This window comes from Polypterus senegalus, unplaced genomic scaffold (genome assembly GCF_016835505.1).
Source record: "Polypterus senegalus isolate Bchr_013 unplaced genomic scaffold, ASM1683550v1 scaffold_3375, whole genome shotgun sequence".
NCBI classification, from domain to species: domain Eukaryota; kingdom Metazoa; phylum Chordata; class Cladistia; order Polypteriformes; family Polypteridae; genus Polypterus; species Polypterus senegalus.
In genome coordinates, this window is record NW_024377433.1 from 41,321 (window position 1) to 49,259 (window position 7,939).

Sequence of the window (7,939 nt, forward strand, 5' to 3'; positions counted from 1 at the left end):
CCATCTTTAATCTTCTTACTTTGATGTTTTATATCAAATTTACCTTTAAGATTTTTAACAGGTAGTGTCTTCCCTTCAATCGTGTCGCTGGCCTGACTCACACCAACTTGACAAACGGCTCTGTGTCTGAATTGATATGTTGTGTCAGCTAGTAACTATGTAATTGTAACCTGTTCAAGGGTCTCTCTTGTGTCCACAGTCTTCCACTCTTCATCTTCAGGTAGTTTATACTCCACTCTGTACCCTTTTGAATCAAACTTCTGGACTCATAACTTTAGGGTTACGCTGTTGTCTGTTCGAGAATCAGTCACAAGAGGCTCAGGTTTAGATGGAAGCTGAAAGTTATGGCTGATGAGACTCCCAGATGTATAAAGATAGATTGTCACCCCAGGAGATTTGTCATCAGGGATGGAGTGAACGAGGAATCTCGTTGTCATGCTATTTTGGTTAATTTCAGCAAACTCAATGAATTGCTGGGAATACTTTCTGAAATTCTGGATGATTAACTCTTCACTTGGCTCTGACAGATGATCTGAGGACTGACAAGGGGCCTGAAGGTAGCGTTTCATTACTGATATGTATGACTGAGACACATGGAGTGAGGTGAAAGTCAAGCAGACAATATTTTTAATATTATTGTTGTAAATTAATGTATCCAGGCCATTTATAACAATATCAAGTTTCATCTCTTTAATTTGATTAAAGACATTTGTGATCATACTGATTTCCTTTTCTCTTTTATCCAGCCATGATGTTATACCACGCTTCTTAAATGGTGACTCTTCCTTCTTCTTCAGGATGTCTGCGAGCTGTTCCTCGTTTGCACCCTCACCCTTATATTTCGTAAGACCCTTGCAAGGTCTTTTGGAAAATACATTTATATTGATTTAGCATTGATTTCAATTGTTCTCCATTTTCCTTAATTATCGGAAAGTTATTGACAACACTGTCCTTCATGATGTCATTACACCTCTTGATGCGCTCGTCTATCTCCTCCAGGACCTCCTGAGATTTGGACACGAGTGCCACACTGATCTCTTGTACCAGCTGAGCAGCCTGTGAATTTAGATTTTTCAGTGGGTACAACCAGACCTGGATAGGCACTGCTAGCTCATCATCTTTCCCAAGTTTGATTTGGCAAATTTGTAGTAAATCTCCATGGCATCCTGATAGCTTGTGGGATTCTGATGAAGGGCAAAATCACCATAGAACGTGCAGTTAAAATGGTCAGCAAATTTCTTGTCAGAATCTGTCAGCAATTTTCTTGTCAGAATCTGTCATTTTAAATCTCCTTTTCCATCTACAGAAATAAATTTCTTAATTAATATTTCTAGTTGTCCTGTAATATCTTGGTTCTGTTCCTCTTTAGAGATGTTTTGATCAAAAATAAAAAAGCCTGAGCGCCAAACAACACGGCCGTGACAACATGGGTGGCCGATTTCTGATCTTAAACACTTCTGGATAGATGACGTTCTGCCTCCCCAAGTGGCTCATGGTGAGCTGCTCCATTCTGGTGGTCATGCTGTAGTGCAGGGTGACCCTGGACTGACGTTTGGATGATTTGGTGTCATTGAGGTACTTGGCAGACCCACCGACCTCAATCAAGCCACACAAGAAGCTCGCTTTAAGTGAAGCTGTCATGTTTAGGATGAAGGTTTTCTCATCCAAAGAATCTGAATGTGATGATCTTGAATTTTGTGTTCTTCTGGGGTTTAATGTTGAGGTCTTTCTTGAGGTTTTAAAGTCCCATAGAGTGACACCTGGTGAAAAAACAAAATTAAAGAAATAAAATATATAATATGGATCAAACCTGGACCCCACATACCACTGCAGGTTTTTTTTTTTGAGAGAGCAAACCTAAAATGGTGAATTTTAACCCACCTGGAATGAGCAAGTCAGGCGACAGTCGTGGAGCATCCCCACCTGGAAAGGTCGGCCCAGGGGCCATCTCCAAAGGGAGCCATCTTGAGATGACAATCCCTGCCTAAGGAATTAAGCATGCAAATGATATTAACGTCAGTATTTTTAAAATTCATATAAAATCTATCCATTTTCTTGGCATCTATACTAATAAAAGGCAAAGCCCTCACTCACTCACTCACTCACTCACTCACTCACTCACTCACTCATCACTAATTCTCCAACTTCCCGTGTGGGTGGAAGGCTGAAATTTGGCAGGTTCATTCCTTACAGCTTCCTTACAAAAGTTGGGCAGGTTTTATATGGAAATTCTACGCGTAATGGTCATAACTGGAAGCAGTTTTCTCCATTTACTGTAATGGAGATGAGCTTCAACGCCGTGGGGAGTTTCGTGTGACATCATCACGCCTCCCGTAATCATGCAGTACATAGAAAACCAGGAAGACCTCAAAAAGCGCTGAAGAAAACATGCATTATATAATTGAGAAGGCAGCGAAACAATAAGAAGCGGCGAGTGACACATACAACCATATTCATGAGTTCTGCTACTTGAAACAAAGCGATGTAAACCTACACTTTAAATTAAGTTCATAGACAGGCTGCCGCTGGCGTTTGTAATTTAGTGCCTGCCCATATAAGGCCGTCCGTCAGCGGCAATCCAATAGCAAACTCCCACTAAATATTCACGGGTGAAGGACTGTGCTTATGCAGAGGAAGATGAGATGGTCAGGGTGGTGTTTGGCACAAACTCAGCGAAACTGCGAGAGAAAGTTTTAAGTGCCAGGACTAAGGTAACATTAAATAAAGCTATGGACATAGCACGAGATGGCACCAGCAGAGCTGGGAACCTTCGATGCAAGTACACCGGCGGCTCACGTGAACTGGCGCAGTGCAGAGATAAAAGCAACAGTTCCAAAGAGCTGAACAAAACCGAACTACACAATTGAAAAGGCAGCAAAAATATGAAGCGTCTGATGAGCATTTCATAAATGCAGCTACTGTGGAAACAAAGCACCGGTGGAAAAAGTCAATGTCCCGCTAAAGGAAGACAGTGTAAAAAAAAACCGTGCATGCAGTGTGTCAGGTCTCAGATAAAGAAGAAGACGAGCTGTTTATTGATGCAGTAAGAAATGAATCGATGAATGAAACCTGTCATCTTTACAACGATTGACAAACACGGAATGTAACTTGAACACAACACATCCTACAAATACGAACCTGATTGAAAGAAATAATGATAATCAAATCCTTGATGACAGCAACACTCAGTAACACTCACAAAACAAATACTGTATATTGACAGTCATGTTACGTTATTTTTAAAATGTTCCCTTTTCTTTTCTACCTTTTTAACACACTACTTCTGCTGCGATACGCTGGTATATATATATATGTATTGTGGAAGGCTGCGGCTTCCCAGGCGTCCGCACCCCAGGTCGACAGGAGGAGCTCTCCCGACACCAGGATCGTGCCCGAGGTCCAGCAGGGCCTTATGGACTTTGTAGTGTTTATACACAGCCCTGCTGGATACCTTGGGACCACCAGGAGTCGCTGTGGGAGGACTTGTGGGATCTGTTGTGCCCTATGACCGGGAGTACGTCACAGTCCGCGTGGCGGGAAGGAATGGCGTGCTCGGGTGAAGTAAAGACTGATTGCCCTGACCGGAAGGAATAGGGAACTGTGGACTGCTGGGACAGGAACACCTCCGGTCAGGGGCTATAAAGGACGGTGCCTCAGTCCAGACACTGAGCTGTGCTGGGTGGGAGAGGAGCAAAGTGTCTGGGCGAGGAGGAGAGGTTATTGTGTGTAGTTGTAGTGAATGAGTAGTGTGGAAGGTGCTTGGTGCACTGAGAGAAAATAAAAGAGTCTTGGACTGTAACCTGGTCTCGGAGTTGTACCTGAGGGTTGAGGGTGCACTACTGCCCCTACTGCCACAGTATATATATATATCCCGCTCTACATACTCGAATAATGGATACTTTATTCGCCATCAATGATTGTTTTGGTAAAGCCATACTCAGTGTATTCATTAGATGAACTGTAAAAAGTAAGAGCGAGGGAGGATGACTTATTGAGGCATGCAGGCTGTAGTCTTGCGTCAACTCTATCTAAATTGCGCGATCACATTTGAAAAAATATATCTTTTCAAGTTCTATTTAGTCCATATGTGTCAAACTCAAGGGCGGGCCACATCCGGCCCGGCATGTAATTATATCCGCCCGCGAGATCATTTTATATACTGTATTATTGTTATTAAAGCCCGGGTATATGAAGCGCTGGTAACACAATAAACTACAGATCCCATAATGCAGCACTTCAGCTGCCTTGCGAACACTTACCATGTTAATCAAGTCTACCTTATGATGCTGCAAGTTATTGCGAAGCTACAGTTATTGCGCACTGAGTTTGCCGGCGCTTTGGTGACTTTGAAGAACAAAAAGTCCGTCTACATGCGGCTCGAACCTTGTGCATGTTTGGTAGCACATATCTGTGTGAGAAGCTCTTCTCAGTGATAAAGAATAACACAACAGCACACAGGAGTCGCCTCACTGATGAGCACCTGCAATCCATCCTGAGAATCTCCACAACACAGAACGTCACAGCAAACAGAAACGAACTTGTGGCCAAAAAGATGCCAGGCGTCCAGCTCTAAAATGACATATGAGCAAAGACAACTGAATGATTTGATTTGTTATTGCACGTAAGAGCGGGAGTCAACCGTTTTAACAAACAGCGTATTGCACTGATACGAAATAGCTGTGTGTGTATATATGTGTGTGTATGTATGTATTTGTGTGTATATATGTGTGTGTATGTATGTAGATATATATGTATGTATATATGTGTATATGTATAGATATGTATATATATATATATATATGTTTATGTGTGTGTGTGTAAATATATATATATATATATACTGTATATATATATATATATATATATGACAACAACACTCAACACTCACAACAGTGACAAAACAATTACATTAACAATCAGGTTACGTTATTTTCAAAATGTTTCCTTTTCTTTTCATTGCTTCTTTAACACACTACTTCTCCGCTGCGAAGCGGGTATTTTGCTATACTATATAAAAGAAAAAGGCAACTTTCCTTTCTTTACACCTTTTTTCCTTTTATCCCAAACCAAAGCCTTTCTCTTTTAACACTGCAGAGGACACAAAACTAATTTTCTTTAAATGCCGGTAAGGCACATTACCAGAGGCACAAATTTGAATGTTCACATAGAAAATGTAATTTCAATGTACCTGTACTTCTTAAAACGTTAATGTTTTACTGTTTAATAACTTATAGACTATAATTTATTATTTTTCCCTTGCACTCAGTGACCAAACCTATACACACACATATAGACACATACAAACATATACACAAGTATATGTATGTGTATATATATATATACACACACACACACACACACACACACATACATACATACATACATACATACACACATGTATATAATTTGTGTGTGTGTATGTATGTATGTATGTATGTATGTGTGTGTGTGTGTGTGTGTGTGTGTGTGTGTGTGTGTGTATATATATATGACAGCAGCAATCCAAGCTGTGAGAAAACAGTAAAAGGAGGCGTGTCAGGCGTTGTGGTACATTTTCTGATGCAGCTACCGAAAACAACATCGTGGACGCTGCCGCCAAATACACAAAACAATTACTTTGACAATCATGTTACATTATTTTTAAAATGTTTCCTTTTCTTTCTCTTTCCTTCTTTAACATACTACTTCTCGCTGCCAAGCTAGGTATATATATATATAGATAGATAGAAATATATATATAGATAGATACGAGAACAACACTCATATCAATGACAAAACAATTACATTAACAATCATGTTACGTTAGTTTTAAAATTTTTCCTTTTCTTTTTCGTACCTTCTTTAACACACTACTTCTCCCCTGAGCCTTGGTATTCTGCTATATATATATAGATAGATAGAGATATATATAGATAGATAGAGATAGATAGATAGATAGATAGATAGATAGATAGATAGATATGAGAACAACATAGATAGATAGATAGATATGAGAACAACATAGATAGATAGATAGATATGAGAACAACACTCATATCAATGACAAAACAATTACATTAACAATCATGTTACGTTATTTTTGAAATTTTTCCTTTTCTTTTGTACCTTCTTTAAAACACTACTTCTCCGCTGCGAAGCTGGTATTCTACTAGTTTTTAATATTATGCAAGGATGCTGGGGTAAGAAGAGTGTATCTTGGCAATACTGGGCACAAACCAGGAACCACTGCTAGAGGAGCTGCCAGTCCATTAGACTACAGCCAAATTCACTCACTCTTGAACCTGTTGAAGTGGCAAATGAAGTGGCATTATGGCTCATTGGATAGACTCAGAGCTGTTTTGGTCACCAGCGGTGTAGAATTTATACGTTGTGCTTTCTTCTAAAATATTTGCCCACCTGCCGCTCGTCCCTCACAACTTGCGAGGGAGAGGTGCGGGACAGGATGTTGCCGATCACTTGATCGCTAATAGGGGCAGGGAGCAGAGTTCACATGCAAAGAGTATGGGGAGGTGGGCTTTCGAGGTGGGGTGTACATGGTAATAGCAGAGGTGGAGCAGCTTAATACTGTAGTAAGGAGTATAGAGAGGTGGGTGGGCGAGTGGGGGCTGTACATTCTAATAGCGGGCGGAGAGGCAGTTCAAAAGCAAAGAGGATGTGGAGGTGGGCGGAGAGGAGGACTGATAAAATAAAAAGATTAGTGGAACCAGCCTATCAGATATCAGAAAAGAGCGTCAGGAAATGACGTCTCTGTTCTCAGTGTCAGTGCAGTCTGTATAGTGTTGCTAAGTGTACAGCAGCTGTCTTCAGTACTTAGCAAACCAATATATATATATATATACAGCTGTTTAAGCATTAGGTGTGTTCTGTGTGCAAAAATCCTTGTAGCACTTACTGTGGTTCCTGTTAAAGTGACTCCCTCTGCCATTTTTATATTTGCTCATATTTGGACCTGCGTCCATATTGCAAAAAGTGTGCAGAAACCTTGCAGCACACACTGTGTCCTGAGCAAAAGTTTTGTCACTGAATTGCTGAGGGTTTTGTACGGAAGTGTATTAGGGCCATGGTGAAAAAAAAAAAAATACGGACAAATTGAAGAAAAAAACTAACTAAAGTTGACATGTTCACTTTATTCTCGACATTTCCACTTTAATCTTGACGCTTATGACGAGATTAAAGTCGACATTTCCACTTTATTCCCATAGTTTATTTTGTCTTTAAAGCAGAATGTTGTAAACTTTATCCTAAAATCAATGTTTAATTTACTAGATTTTCTCAAACCCGTCATAAGTTGTGTAGCACATTAAATGCTTTGTGTTAAGTGTTTGTTATGTCTGCAATATGTACATTTTACGACAGTGTGTTCTTGTTGGCGTAAAGTGTTTGGGGTGAGAGGTTGAGTGTCTGGCGGATTGGTGGTTCGAAATAATCGCCTTTCTGAGAAAAACTGCACCTGTACGGTCTCGTATCGTATGCAACATTTTGGCGCGAGGATGGCTGAATTTTCACTTCCACCACCATCTCCCTTTTTTCCCTGCCTGGAGAGCCTCCAGTGTCTTGGTCCCGATGGCTGGAGTCTTTTGAAACTTACCTCCTGGCTCTTGACTTGCAAAATGTAAGTGATGCGCGCAAAGAGCTTTGCTCCTACACTGTCTGGGAACGGAGGGACAGCGCGTGTTTAAGACTTTGGGAACGCAGCCACATACTCAGCTGCTGTGACTCTCCTGGAGACGCACTTCTCCTGCTTGCAAAGTGTTATTCTCTGCCGAATTCTTTTTCGTAGCGGCGACAGCAGGCAGGCGAATCGGTTCACCAATACGTGGCCAACTTAATGGGTTTAGCCAGTTTATGCAAGTTCGGAGACATGCAAGATGAATTTATTAGGAATCAATTGGCTGAGAACACGAACAATCCAAAAGTCAGCGAAAAGCTCTTGCTAGAA

General features: G+C 40.8%; 1 pseudogene; it reads right to left on the reverse strand.

The window, feature by feature from the left end:
• Positions 1–834: 834 nt before the first annotated feature.
• Positions 835–7,701, reverse strand: LOC120519322 (annotated as a pseudogene).
• Positions 7,702–7,939: the final 238 nt, after the last annotated feature.